This window comes from Lepidochelys olivacea, assembly GCF_965140295.1.
Source record: "Lepidochelys olivacea isolate rLepOli2 genome assembly, chromosome: 8".
NCBI lineage: Eukaryota > Metazoa > Chordata > Testudines > Cheloniidae > Lepidochelys > Lepidochelys olivacea.
Window position 1 is genome coordinate 17,536,968 of NC_140418.1, and position 16,030 is coordinate 17,552,997.

At 42.5% G+C, this 16,030-nt stretch overlaps 1 long non-coding RNA gene across 1 annotated transcript in view; it reads right to left on the reverse strand.

The window, feature by feature from the left end:
* The window catches only part of LOC311525042, a 365,087-nt gene that overhangs the window by 69,150 nt on the left and 279,907 nt on the right, over window positions 1-16,030 (reverse strand). The window contains exon 5 of the long non-coding RNA XR_014712661.1: window positions 13,340-13,455. This is a non-coding gene — a long non-coding RNA (uncharacterized lncRNA). The remainder of the gene's footprint in view (window positions 1-13,339; window positions 13,456-16,030) is intronic.

Genomic DNA, 16,030 nt, shown 5'->3' on the forward strand with positions numbered 1-16,030 from the left:
GCCCAGTCCCTTAATCCCACCAACTCCTTAGCCCAACCACTTGTCTCTCTTCGTTACATGGCCTCATCATCCCAATTCACCCTGACTAATGTGGCCATCATTAAAGCCTAATGAAGGACAAGGCATTAGAATTTGCACTGTTAGTATTTTATCTTACTTGGAGGAGTTTTAGCCACATAACCTTAATATTTCATTGATACAGTTTCAGCCTTTAATATTTTATTACAGAGAAACATGTTCACTGGGAACTGGACTAATGGATATAATCTTTTGCTGGTATTACAATATTGCCAAGAGATCCCAACCAGGATCAGGGCCCCATTGTACCAAGTGCTCAATATGCACCTAGTGAGATGGTCCCTCACCAGAAGAGCTTCAAATAAAGGGCCTCATCCCAAACCCACTGAAGTCAATGTAGTGACTCTCATTGACTTCAACAGACTTTGGCTTAGGGCCTAAAAAGCCAGGATGAAAGCCATTGAGCCTTTTTATAACCAAAACTTGGGCTCATTTTTCAGCCCTCTATAAATGATGGTACAAAACATGAAAGCTGGTGTTTTGCTGCTGTTTAACTTTCTCTCGGCTGAGAGCAATGCTTCATTTCATTCCCGTCAGGCATTACAATTTTCCAAAGCTACAGCTAATTATATAAGATTTATCTATATGAAAACATGGGGATTAAGCAGGCAGGAAAAATAGCTAAATATTATTTAGTGGCTTGTTTAATCAAAAGGTAATGAGAACAAGGTTTGTACAAAAACAAATAATTTCTGAAACAAATATCTAACGGGAGGGGTGGTACAGAAGGAAATCGTTAACATTCTATTTATTGCTTTATCCTACTCTTTCAGGAAGTGCTACCAAGAATAAAACTTTGATGCACTAGTAAATTCATATTGTTCTGATACATTAGCAACTATCACCGGTTTCCCTATGGTGTGCATTGCTTTTGGTAGTCATTCCTCTTTTACTGAGCTGGCTTGAATTCCCTTGCCAATCCATTGTATACCAGCTATTTATTTAGGGTGAAGTTGCCTCACCCAGAGACAGCTTGATCAAAAAGCAAGAGCTGCAGGGCCCGCTTTCACTGTAGTTAGTATCAACCCCCCCCCATTGACTTCTACAGGAGTAGGATCAGGACCAAAATGGGGCTGGAGTGATACATGGGATGATGATGTATAAAAGTTTTTTTTTTAATCTGATACTTCTTGAGTTGACAGACTAGGTCCGTTCACTAGAGGTAGTAGTGGATCATGAAATGCTATATATGGTCTAGCCACTAGAGGGAGACACAGAGCTACACTGGGTTAGCCTGCATTACAAAGCGCCTCTAGGCAAGGATGAATTTCACCCATATAGCATATTACTTGACAGATAGGTAACAGTGTTTTACAGATACTGGGCAAAGACCTAAAAGGTGCCTAGTGTCCCACTGATTTCAATGAGACATAAGGGGCTGCCCCACCCCACGGGGCTTTCTTCGCACCTCGTCGGACTTATTTTGGAGGTCAAAATAGTGTTTTCTGTAGTCCCAAAATTTTACCTTCTTTCACCTGTATTTTATGAAGAGAAGTCATCAGTCTTATTTTTCTAATGCAGAGCTTTAATTTGCTAAATTCTCAGTCTTAGAATTTATTTCCTTTTTCACTCACTTCTTTGTACTATTTATGTGTTATACATTGACACGCATCTTCCAAACAGGCACAGAATCTGAAAGTTTGCCATCATTTTCATTGCTAACTCATTTGTGTAAGAGAGCTTTTTAATAAATCGGCATTAAAAACAGTTACATTTTGCAGGTTAAAAATGTTCATCAGAATTTAATTTAGCATCAACTTCTTCATCTTTACTTCCACTCATTCTTCTGGTGGAATAATGCTTAGGCACACGGATTATGCCTTTCGGGTTTGTCCACTATTCAGCCGATCCTGCAAGGTGCTGAGAGACTTTTACACCAGCTGAAGTTAATGGGAGATAAAGGCACCTTTCAGTAAATGTACAGCATGAGTGAGATATTGGAGAGAGAAATTACTACAGAATGAAACATTGGAGTAAATGTTAATAACAAGATGGTGAACATTCATGATTTTCCCCTTTATTTATCAATATTTAAAATTTCAATGAATACTTTTGTCAAAATTTCATCGAGATCTATTGATAACAGAATGTGTAAAGCTGAATATATGTGTATATATATATAGTGTATGCGAGTGTTCAATATTATATCCCTTCTTCCACCCTTTGCCTGTCTGGTCTATTTAGACTATAAGCTTTTGGGGGCAAGGACTGTCCCTGAGCATGCTCAGTTTCACTTGAAAACTGCCTGATTTTCACAAAAAGAGGGCTCATTTTTTTAAGCAAATATGCAAGAAAGGTGGCAAATTTTCCAACAAAATGGGCCCAGTTTTTAATTTGTAATGAAATACAAAAAACAAAGACAAAACAAAAATACACCTTACAATTCTGGGTAGGCTTTGGTTTTTTTGCTGGGAATATTTCGTACCCACACATTGCTATAACTAAATTAGTAAACAACATTTTGCCAAAATACACAGAGGCTGTTTCAGAAGTTAAAATAAAATCAGATGAACTGGTCAGTCCATTCAGATGCAGAGATGGCAATTTCAAGGCTGGCAAAATGTACAAGCTCTTATTTACTTCTCCTGCACCTTGTGGTCTGCATGTCACTGAATTACAGTTAGAGCCTTTAATGTGCACATGTAATTACTACTAGGGGTAAACCATGACTGTAAGCCACAAGCAACACTAGAGGGCAGTGTACAGGTGCATGACCTCAGTGGTAACTTCAGTAGGCAATCTGCTGGAGAAAAGCGCAATGCCTAAGTAAACATGACTACTCTACTATCTTTGGCACGGTGCAGTGTCCACTTATTTCTCTCATCCCAGGTCAGCATGGTTTCATGGCCCTTTCCTGCCTTTGCCCCCTCCTTGTCTGTGTTTCTGGCGCAACTTGTGCTTCTCGAGAACACACTGCTTTAGGGTTGTGCTCGGTCCCTGCGAAGTTATACAAGGGGTGTGTATCAAGGTCCACTACTTTTTTTAACCTATCCAGAGCTAGTAACAATCTGGTCTTTCATGTTAACAGTGAAGAATAGAGGTCTGGTTGTGTGCCAGGCATGGCCAACTCTGGCCTTCCACCACCACGGGCTTTCCAGTCCTTTTATTTCCCTTTTGTCCCTTTTAGATCCAAGACCTGGCCCGGGTCAGAATCCTCTGAACTAAGCACTGTGTCATCTGTACATCTGCAATAGTTAAGTCTGCTTCTACTGATCTGTCATGGCTGCTAGCGTAATTCTGTCAACACAAAACCTTTTTCATTGAGGCAGCTCTAAACAGCTTACAGTGTGATATGGTGTCATTCTGTCTTGGTTATCTTTTTCAAATTGATATTGTCATGGTTTCTACATAATCTCTACCATTTGATTTCCACGGAGGAATACATATTTCCCAATCAGCTTTTTTTATTGTGAGTGTGCTGGAGAATCATCCTCTATCTCATTGCTCTCAAGTGCCTCTTCAGAATACACAGTGATAAGGCACAATGGTCAGCTGATTACATATGGTGGCTGACGAGTTTATAGGACTGTCGCTACGGTTTACAGTTTAATAGCCATGCTGCTGTGAGGAGCTGAATGCTTCCTGGGAAATGATGAACACCTCTTTGTGCCTCAGTTCCCCTTTTGTGAAATGAAGATTTTAGGATTTCCATATTTCACAGGAGCGTTGTGATGAGAAATATGTTAAAGATTGTGAGATACTCATATTATGGTCATGGTGGCCAGAGAAGTACATCGAGAAAGACAGATCTGGCCCCTCCTAAATCATGCAGTAATTTTATCCTGAAATCCTGCATATCAATGTATTTCATTTGACATTGCAGTGACATACTCTGGTGTCATCTCAGAGCTATAGTACCTCGGGGAAAATGTCTGAAAAACTTCCTTTTTCTTTTCTTTAAACAAACAAAAAAGCTTCCAAGCTTAGGAAGAGCTAAATGGAAACTCTAAGGAAAAATTACAAAGATAAAACAAACCAGCACTTAAAGTATTCCCATTTCATTCTGTGCCCACAAAGTTTTTCTCTTGTTTAGTATGAAGGACTATAACACTCAGACACAGTGTGCACTAGAGTTCATGGAAGTTTTGACATACTGAGGTTCGATAAAGCTACAAAATAAAAAAAATCAACTCCATTTTTATTTAATTTTCAAAATGTACTGGGCCTGACTTTCATCTGACATCAATTTTACACATTCATTGCAATTAATCCTGATTTACACAGATTCAGTCCCATTTTAGAGTACCCTTTTTGCAAAAGTCTTAATAGTTAGTTGCCCTGAGTGTTTATCAGGTATATAAAGTATTATTTGTTATCTGATAATAGACTGATTAATTTCTGTGTTTAGAAAGGTGATTTTGTTCTGTGGTAGTGAGAGAAGCATGCCGGAGCTTCAGATGAGAGACATAGCATTAGGAACAGTGTTCAGCATTGCAAAAATGGTGAATTTAAGTAATAAATCCAATAAACTATTAGAGTTGATCACTTCTTCCCAGTAGTTCATTTAAAGCTCTCTCCTAAGCAACTAACTTTGACAATCAGAAGCAGTAATTTGGGTTAATATACAACTAGTCTCTACTTTTTGTTTGAACAAGATAGAAGCAATATAATGTTTCTTACTAGAATCCCATCTCTGTAACATGGAGACAATTCTAGTTTCAGGCATGCAGGGTCTATATATCAGCATGTGCCTTGGGAAATCAGCTACTGTGGATGTAAAAGTCCCCAGCAGCTGATCTTGTTAGCGATGGAGAAATCCCCAAAAGGTTTGGAAATTTATTTTAGATATCCACCAAACTCCTGACACTTTAGATATATTATTTATTTGTAGGGCTGGTAACAATGCTTATTGTGAAGGTGGCCCCCACACTCTCCATTTTAAGACCCTGTTTTCAGTTTTGTATATGAGGAGAGATTAATAAGACTGGGACTTTTCAGCTTGGAAAAGAAACGACTAAGGAGCAATATGACAGGTCTATAAAATCATGACTGGTGTGGAGAAAGTACATAAGGAAGTGTTATTTACTCCTTGTCATAACCAGGAGTGAAAGTAATAATAAATTCTTACTGGTATGGGGGCTGACTGCAGCCCCTGGAAGGGACAGGGCCTTGGGCAGAAGGGACAGGGCTGGAGGAGGGGGGCCAGGGCTCTGGTGGCGATTTAAAAGGGCCCAGGGCAGCTGCTCTTCCCCACCCCCCATCAGCGGCCCTGCTGGTAGGGTCCATACCGGCAGGGCCACCGACAGGGGGGATGGGGAAGGGGTAGCAATGTTAAAGCACTGCCGTGGCAACACTTTAAGGAGGTTCCTTTTGCTGGCCCTCCCACACACACCCCCCCGCCCCATCAGCAACTGCCGACGGGGGAGGCAAAAGGGGCAGCGATGTTAAAGAGCTTTAATGTGGGCTGCATACGGGCCAGTACCGGCATGTTGTACCAGCCCATACCAGCTCACTTTCACCCCTGCTCATAACACAAGAACTAGGGGCCACCAAATGAAATTAATAGGCAGCAGGTTTAAAACAAACAAAAGCAAGTATTTTTTCACACAATGCACAGTCAACCTGTGGAACTCCTTGCCAAAGGATGTTGTAAAGGCCAAGATTATAGCAGAGTTAAAAAAAGAACTAGATAAGTTCATAGAGGATAGGCTATCTGTTGTCATGTTGATATTATCTGCCTCTATCAAGTGTTTTGTTTATTTAGTTAGTTTTGGGGAGTCTACCATACTCATTTTAGAGCTAATTTAGACAGGACTCTAGCTATTTTCCGAAAGATAATAAATTACATGCGCTCTGTGCGGATATGAGAGAATGACTGCTGGACGCGTTGCTCCAGTCTGGGACTGGGCAGTTTTACCTACAGCTGCTGTTCTGGGATGCTGTTGTCTGAGCCAGGGCCTAGGTTCAGACCGGGGTCAGTGTGGAATGGAGTGGAATGGGAGGGAGTAGATTGGGACAAGGAGCCACAGGGCATGGGGGAGCAGAAACTGGGCTGAGAGGAGACCAAAGCAAAAAGAGCAAAGGAAAGACACCTCTCAAGTACAGTAGATGGTGGGGAGACAGGGACAATGAATGATTACTTGTATGCTGTTTAGTGCAGCCATTAGGGCAATCAGAGGGTCAGCAAAGAGAAAGTCACTCTTCTACTTATAATGATGGGTCACGGACCATTGGTGTTTTAATCATATTAATGAATACAATACATGGAAGAAGAGGAAAAGGACAGGCCAGAGGTGATTCTGTGGAAGTTTTAGATACACTGCTCAGCAGAGAAGGACTGGGCATATGAAAGATACATTCCCTGCTACAGGACATAGCAAAGGAGAGAGAGGTTTGAGGCTTTTGCCAATCTGAAAAGCACCTGACATGCTGCCTTAAGGCTTAAAGCACTATTGTGTAACTTGGGTGAACTTATGGGGAGGATGATTCCGGGATCAGTTAATGTTTGATGTAAACAATAACAAATAAAGGCCTAGAATGGCAACGAAGGACAGCCAGAGCTCAAGCTCAGTGATGCAATGAAAATTTGGGGATACGCAGTACCACAGTTGGCATGTTAAAATTTTCAGTACTATGCAGGCCCTGTGCAACACTTTGTAAAAATAGCACAGCTGATACGGTTACTAAGGATCATAAAAACACTGAGAAAAATGGTTTAAAGGGACATTATAAATAAAAGAATCCCCTGGGAGCTTGGAAATACAAACTGGGGCGGGGTGGGAAGCATTGGGTGTGAGAGAGAATTTTGTGTTTGTGAAGAGAAGCAGACTGACAGCCCTTGGAGATTCAAGTTCCCTATTCACACTGATGATACAGCCCAATAGCTGCAGCCTGTGTGTGACATACACAGGCTCCGTGTGACATACTGTTGCCCTCTAGTGGAGGCTGACCTACATATTGAGGTTGATTATCCTTCTACTGCCCTCGTTAATCGCACTGGGTCTTTTAGCTCAGGCAATAGAGGCTCATAATTTTAGATCTAGAGGTTGTCCTTGGTTTGTTCCCACCTAAGGTCATAGTGCAACACACGCTTCCTCCATTCTTGCCTTCCCAAGGTACCTCGACCTTGAGCAAAAGGGATGTCTTTGAATGGAAAAGATAGAAGCCATGTCAGTATTTTCATAACCCTGCAACAGATGACTTGTGAGTAAAAAACACTTAAAGCATTTAGAAGGTGTCAATGAATTAACTTATTAAATGACATGTGCAGCCTGAAGCATAGCCCAAAAAATCAGAAACAATTCACTACACCAGATAGACCTATAGGACCGGTATTCCAGACGTGCTAAACACATGCTACTCTCATTGACTTCAGTGTCAGCTGAAGGGGAATACAATAGGTTAGAAACATGCTCTGCTTATGAGATTCTCTCTTTGGTGAGAGAGCGCACATGAAGCTCTCGAACTATTTAAAGGATCCTCTGGAGTTATGGATGCTGCTTGAAATGACGTAAAAATTCACCCTGGTACAGAGGACCCACACAACCCTGCGTACCTCACCAATTTCACATGGCAAGCTGCACTCAGAGTCATGTAAAACCTGTGATGTAATATAAGCTATCTTCAGAAATTCTCTCTTCCACCACAGGAGAAAATGTACAGAAAGTGCTGCAACAATGGTGTTACGTCTTTTGCTCTTCACACAAACGTGAACATGAAAGAACCACATGGGAACACCAGCGTTCCAAATAATCCCCATGTAAGTAAATACAACATGCAAGTCCTAACTGCATCTGCATACTACTGCTCTGGCATCGTTCTGGTCCCCTCTGAAACAAAGAAGACAGTAAGGTCCACTTGAGGACTCAAACTATTGAAAGGGATACCACCCAATTCCAGTGCACTACAAATAGCTAGTGGAGGGTGGGGGAAAGAGAGGAGAGGAACATCTGCTGATTGTGATGATGACACTGCTTCCCATTTTCGTCACAGTGATATTATAAAGGTTTATGACATAATTCTGAGATATTTTATGCAAGATAGGTCATGTGAGGTGTCATGGGAAAGATTATGATTTACTGAATATGACTATCCTATTTGTATGCATGTGTCATTTTTGTATCTGAAGTTAGGAATACTGACTATATATCTGTATTACTCATGTGATTACACCTGGGGAATGCCCACTAGGCAAAAGGCTCCCAGTCTAGATGGCTGCCTGGGAAGGGCCCATTCAGGTTAATGAGCCACTGGGAGAAAACAGTAGGCCTTAGAAGAAGTTTATCCCCACTGGAGGGGGGGAGCATTCCGAAGGACGCTACAAACAGCCTCCGAGTTATGGCTGCTGTAATCCTACAGGGATATGTGATCAGGTCCTTTGGTGTTGGACTCCACCTTGGGATACCAGTGTTTTTCCACTTACTGGCATGGGAACCAAGCTTTGAGACAAAGGGTTCCTGCCATATGCAAAGGCTATTTAAGGCAGGGGAGTGACATCATCGTGGTTCTTCATAACCAAAGAGACTCTTGGAAACATCTAAGGAACAGAAATAGTGAACTGAGGGAAGTGCTGGACCCAGGCTAAAGGGATTTTTAGCCTATGAATGGAACACCTGCGGATTCCAACCTGTAAGCAAGTGCAGCTTGTCCCTTACGAATCTGCAGTCTGCTGGTATCATCACTTAGGGTGAGGATCTGCTATTCATATCCAATCTCTTTAGTATATTAAGTTTAGTATGTGTGTTTTGTTTATTTGCTAGATAATCTGCTTTGATCTGTTTGCTATCCTTATAATCACTTAAAATCTCTTTTGTAGTTAATAAACTTATTTTGCTTTATTTAAAACCAGTGTGTGTGGAAGACATTGGGGCAAAAAGCTGTTGTATATTTCCTCTCCACATTAACAGAGGTGCAAATTTCATGAACTTACCCTGTACAGTTCCCTGTGCAGCACAAGATGGTATAATTTGGGGGTTACACTCCGGGGCGGGGTGCCTGAGTAGCTGGGAAGTTCCTCAGCTGAAGCCTCCCCATGCAGAGCTGATCACAGAATCTGTATGTAACTGCAGCTGGGTGTTTCCCTACCTGTATGTGTGCTGGTTAAAGTGCAGGCTGGAGCCTGGGAGAGGGCTTGGCAGGGTGGACACAGCAGTACAGTGTAAAGTGAGCCAGGCTGATGGGTCATGGGGGCTCAGTGGTACCCCACTTCCAGGTGGCACCCTGGGAGGAACCCATCACAGTGATATCTGAGTCTGAATGAAAAAAGAGTTTCTCGTTATGAATTTATGAGTTAGAAAGTTCTGACTGTTAACATAAGGAAGAGCTTTCTGAGATTCCCAAATGAGCAAACACAATAAATGAAATGTTATTGGACTTCTATCTATCCAAGACAGATACATTATTATGATGATTCCAGAGGAGAAAGCTTTATAATTAATGTATTGAACTTAACCATTGGAGAACTCACAGGGCAGAACTGTTTTACAGGATTACTACTTGATACTAGATCAGGACCTGGAATATTTAATACAATAATGATGCTTGTTATGGTACATTAATAAAAGCCTCTCCATATAACATAGTATGGTTCAACACTAATTATTTACAGGGAAGTTCTATTGAATTTAATAGAAAATTATATTCTAAGAAAATAGTTATCTTATCCATTTTTTGGACTGTAACAGTCTCAGGATTCTGCCTTCCCTGTAGGCAGTGGACTGCACTCAATGCATGGAAGGTGTGGATATCTCCTCCACAAACAGAAAAGGATTTAGCATTCTTTTCAAAGGATTTAGACTCTAAAGTCACTTTTGAAAATGAGACTTAGGCTCCTGTGTCATTTAGGTGTGTTTGAAAATTTTAGCCTAAAAAACTAAGTTTTGCAGTGAACTCTAGGATCTGACCTGTAACATACTATTACTGATCTGCATAAAGATACTGTTAGGGCAAATAAACTTTTACATTTTATAAATTTGCCAGAATGTGATCTAATAATAAGGATAATCTGCATTAGTAAGAGTTCGTTAATTTCTACATTTTAACCAATTTGTATATACTTTTACAAGTAGCTATACTAGTAAGGTAAACAATGTTCTAAAGAGAAACTGGAAGCACAACTTGGAGAACTTTGAACACTTCTGTCATTTAAAATAGAGTGGCAGTAGATGGGAAATAAAAATAGAGAATACTAATTTTCGAGGAATGATTTTACCTATGTTTTAGCCAAAGAGCTACTGCTGACATTTTAGTACCCAAGTAAAAAGAAAAGAGGTCTCTAATCCACAGATGCCTCAAATAATTGTCTCGGGGCTGCTGTATTGAAGTAAAGCAGAGGCATGAGAATTTCTGTAGCATCTGATGCTTAATTGATGACGTATCCTAAGCCAAATTATGTACAGATTGGAAAATGAATGTCTAGCTCTTCTCTTAGTGTTGTGAAGAGTCCTGGCTATGTTTTAGGATTACTGACAGGGTGACACTTCTTAATTTCAGTTCAAAACATTATACCCATAAATAGGTCCACAAGTTACCATAGACACAAATTATTTATTTTTGTTGGTAATCCAGTCTACTCTAAATATTTATGTGACCCATTATATCTAACACCAGATTCTAATACTAATCCAACAAACCGCAGTAAAATGTAACATTTTATGCTATTTTATGAACATTTTATTTTAACAGAGATGCTTTGCAGTCCCATGGACCATCATGAGATATCATGACAAGTATGGAATTATCACTCACCACCACTGCAGTCAAGTGAAACCTCCTATACAACCTTTAAAAGCAATGGCAACATTTGGTAGTGGGTTATTTCAGTTACTCAACAGCTCTATTCCAAGATCTTTCACTACCATGGTTACGCATGTTGCTTTGAAAGCCAGTAAGACATGAGGGGAGACTTATTTTTGTATACGATCTCATACCTGTCCACAGTAGCCTGAAACCATATATATCAAATGTAGACTACAGCCACTCTTGCGCTAACACAAACCATGCCTTTGTTACCTTTTGAGATTGATAAAAACACCATAGGTCAACCCTGAAAATACCATCACAACTATTCCAGGGAATTGTCATTTGAGAAATCACCATTGTGCAAATAACCAAAATCCAATTCAGCTACAAGGTGACTGGTTTATTGTAGGGCACTTGCTATCTGCAGGTACCGTCTGCTGTAGCCCAGGTATTAGATACTGTAAGAGTTTGCAAAAAGGACTTGTCTGGAAATTATCATGACTGTCCTTCCTGCTGCAGTCACACCTTTTACTTCTTTTGGCCTTCCATGAGCATACTCCACAGTATTGTCAAGCAATGTGATTCAATTAGTCCTCGGTCCTCCCAACCCCATTTCTCATGCTTGCTAATTCTCTAGTCTGGAACAGCAGATGCCTCCCTATCAAACTTCCAGTGCAGAGTGCTGACATTTGGAGATAAATAGAAAAGCACTAGACAGGCAGCTAATTCTCATCTCATCCTGCTCAGAATTTCGATTACAATTTGCTTTTAAGATGTCTATCCTCAGTGTTAGTAGGGAGATATGTCAGACATGAAGTGCTGCTAATAAAAAGACAACATCACACTTTGCATGTCAAACAATAGTGTAGATAGGTTCAGAAAATTCACAGCACATGTAAAATCCTATTAACTCCACCAGCATTTGAAGCCCCATTTTAAAGCTGTAGCAAAAACTCATTCTCCAAACTGATTATGACACTGGAGAACACTATTATCCCTAGGGGTCTGAAGATTCTATTTACTTGAGCTCAACGACCCCTTAGGCCAAAATTCAGTAAACTTTGTGGCAGGCATAATAATTAGACATGCAAGAGTAGGTACCCTTCTTCTCCTAACCTCACAGGCTTCCTCCACTCACCCTGTATGAAATTCATTTCATACCAACAAGCCTAGCTAATGAGGCTTGTATGCATAAAGGTCCTGATCCTGCACTTAAGTACGTTCTTAACTCTAAGCACACAAATAGCCCCAAGGGAGTATGCATGTGCTTAAATTAACCACATGCTGGTGAGTTTTGCTGGATCGGGGCAAAATTTACCAGGAATGGAGAGTTAGCAAAGTTTATCTGCTTTCAAGCTAGGATCAAGTCTGAAGCACAACACCCTGTTACTACGCGGTTGCTGCTCGAGCCTGTGGGCGGGAATAGTGTTTTTATTTAGATTATGGTAGTATCAAAAGACATGACAGGGGACCAGGACCCCCGGCACTGTATATATGCATGGCTGGCTCCAGGCACCAGCTTTCCAAGCAGGTGCTTGGGGCGGCATTTAGTATGGGGCGGCAGTCCGTGTCCCGCGGCGGCAATTCCGCAGCAGCTTCGCCGCCCTTCCCGCCGCTGCGGCTTTCGGGCAGCAGCTCTGCTGCCGTTGCGGTGGCGGCAATTCAGCGGCAACTGCTTGAGGTGGCAAAATTGGTAGAGCCGCCCCTGTATATATGCCTATATTGCAACAAAGGCCAGACAGCTACAAGAGAGTGGTGGAAGGCAGGAACTGTATATCAGCCCTAGAATGGTAAAGGCCTTTTCTTTCTGAGCTGAAAAAGAGGTTACCTCAGGTCACTTAGGGACACCTGAATTCAATTAAGAGCTGCCTGTGACCTTTTAAATCCCCTCTTCTGGTGGGGAGAGGGAGAGAAGCTGCAGCAAGTGGCTGCAGGGAGAAAACACTTCTCCTGAGTGGAAGGCTGCTTTCCTCCCTGCAGGGGAAGCAACCAAGCTAGTTGCCTGTTTGGGGAAGGACTGGCATCGGAACCCAGCATAACAAGGGAAAGTTATTCCTTTTTTGTGTGTTATGAATTGGTTTCTTTGGTGCGGCTGAAGAGTGCTGCTTGGGCCGACCCCAAGGCCCAACTTGTAAAACGTCAGAAAAGAAATCCAAGCAAGAAATAAAAACTCTCCGAAGTGGGACTGATTTACTCCAGGCCCCCCACACTGCCAGTGGGGGAAAACACTGAGCCCAGCTAGGTGAAGGAGGTACCTTGCCGCAATGTACAATAAGACAGTCCCCTGTCCCGAAGAGCTCATAATCCATATTAGCCATAGTCCCCTTCTTATCACGTGTGCGCATTGGAAGGGCCATGGGAGCTGGGCAACGTTTTTTTAAAAATGTGTGGGAGTGAATTTAACATTTAGCAGCAAAAAGTGCTGGACTGGCAGCACTCCACTAAGCCCTCTCCTTAGCCAGCCGGCAGGAACAGAATGAGCAGCGGGAGTGCAAGCTTCCTCAGGATGCTGAGCTAAGTAGTTTGTCTTGGCAATGACGCTGAGTGACTAACTTTAAGAGTACGAGGATAATTCACTCACCAATTCATTCAGACCTTGGCCTCTCTACTGAGCCTGCCAACCAGGTTTCCGGTTATCATCCACTGTGGTGCTTCTCTGCAATGTGGACACTTGCCCAGTGGGAGCTAGCCAAGACCCTACAATAAACAATCCAGATTAACAGATTTAACATCATAAAAAGCTTTTCATGCTGAAGAATGAATGGATGTATGTATCTTAAGACAACATGATCTGTCTCAGTACGTTTGCATTTCCAGTATCCCAGGAAAATAACAACTGAGTTAGAATTTGCAGAAAGCCTAACAGAATAAATATCTAGGGCCAGATTTTCGAAGAATGTATGTGCCAAATTTTATGCACCTACATCTTTGTGAGCAATTACTGCAACCGCAGGAGAAAATGACCCACAATGACAGTTTATGCACACAAAGAACATCAAGTAATTGTGATAAAAGTTAGACCATACAGTCATGCCCTAAATTTTTTGAAAACGTGAGCCCCTAGAATTATTGTATTTATTTTGAAGTGTATGATCAAGCCTTTATACACAGCATTCTGGGCCTAACTAATGTTACCAACAATTTAAGCTATTCCCACCTCAACCCAGCAGCAAAGAAAATACTGTATTCCAATCAAGGCTGGATTAAGCAGGGGCTTTAGGGGCTGCAGCCCAGAGCCTCAGGCTAAGAGAGGCCCCCCACCATCCTGAGGGCCGGATGCAGCCCGCTGCTTTTTTTCCATCTGGCTCGTGGCAAGTCTCCGCACCGTGGGCCAGACACCAGTCCCCGAGCCTTGGCACACACACTCCCCCACCCCCCAGGCCTGGAGCTGTGAGCACCAGCTCGCCAATGTGCCCTTGTGGCCCCTAGGTGAGGGGTGTTCAGGGAATCTCTGCGCACTGCCCCTGCCCCCAGCACCAGCTCCACAGCTCCCATTGGCTGGGTACTGTGGCCAATGGGAGCTGCAGGGGCAGGGCCTGTGGGCATGGGCAGCATGTACTGCGCCTAGGGGCCAGACATGCCGGCCACCTCTGGGAGCAGAGCAGCACAGAGCCAGGACAGGCAGGGATCTTGCCTTAGCCTTGCTGCACCGCAGACCAGGAGCCACTCAAGATAAGCACCTCCCAGCCAGAGCCTGCACCCCCTCCCACACCCCAATCCCCTTCCCCAGCCCTGAGCCCACTCCCCCATTCCAAACCCCCAGAGGCACCACAAAATCTAATAACCCTGGGCCCACAGGAGAGTTAATCCAGCCCAGATCCCCATACATTACAGCTCAGCTACAGGGTCACGTTAAGAAAATTAATGGGGGGAAAAAAAAACCACACACATCTTGCACCACCTGTGAAAAGCCACCCACATGGGGCTCTGGCAGGTTGTGAAAAGGAGCCTGTTGCAAGAACATCCTGCCACTAGCCCTGGTGAATTTACCCTTAAGGGCTGTCAGCAAGATCATCAAGTCTGTGATGGATGCACCCACGGGGGAACGTAGGTTAGAGGGAGTCTGAGGCCGTACTATAGAATCAATCTCAGGAATTAGCAATACATTTGATAGTCCAGTTTGTGTGTGTGTGGAGGTAGATAGATTAGATAGGGCACAGAAGATATAAAACTCCATCAGTTATAATATACCGTATCTCCTAAGTGCAGTCTGCTTGCCTGCAATAACCTCTCCTGAAACTCCAGCAATGGCTTATTGTGGCAGAATTGTGATGGGCTGGAGGAGGCTCTTAAGAGTTCTCAAAAGCCCACAGCTATAATTCTGCTACCAAAGGTTGGAGTGATTTCCCAGCCACAGGTGGAGTTCACTGCCTCTCTGGAGACCTATCTGACAGAATTCCTGAGATTCAGCATATATTTCAGAAGAGCATATTGTTTCCCTTTCGCATGGATCAGATTGCACCAAAGACACGTATTTGCAAGAGATTTCCCAAGGAGGTACACACAGATCCACCTTCACAAGTTCTCATCCCCACACACTACTTGAAATTATGCTCATTGAACACTGTGCTGTAATATTATCTTGGATATTTTTCAGGCACATTTGTAGCAAATACTGCCCAGAATGAGCTTCTGCCTCGTGGCATTCCCTCTTCCTTTAGTTATGATGAGAACGTGCTTTGTTTACATGTGAAACAAATAAGATTCCCCCCCATCTCTCTGCAGGACATGCACCCCTGAGATACTGGCTTATCATGGGCTAAGTGAGAATCCTTTTATGGAAGCGCTTGTTAAAATATTGGCAGCGTGTCACTGTGTCAGAGAAAGTTCTGAAGATGTAAAAGCCAGCAGTAAATATCTTGAACTTCTCTGTAATCCTGAATTCCTCACTGGTTCCCTGAATATTTCCATCCCATGAGCTGGAAGCATTTTCTGGCCACTTTATTTATGTACCATATGCCTTGCACTGATTATATTAGATAAAGTATAAAATTATAATGATCAGTATTTATGAACACTGTGGGCATTCCTCCCTCTCCCTACACAGAGGGTAACAGATTTCCACCAGTGCATTCATGCCATTTCTCAGGTGCCATAAAACATACTTCTTCAGTCCATAATGGTGTTTTATATTGAATGTTGTATATCAGATCCGTATAGACTGGCACCTTAATCCATCTTGGCTGTTCTGAACACGATGTACCACCTTTTCATGAGCATCGTGGTTCTGTTGTGGCATGGGATTTTCTTTTTAAATGTTAGAGAAGTGCAC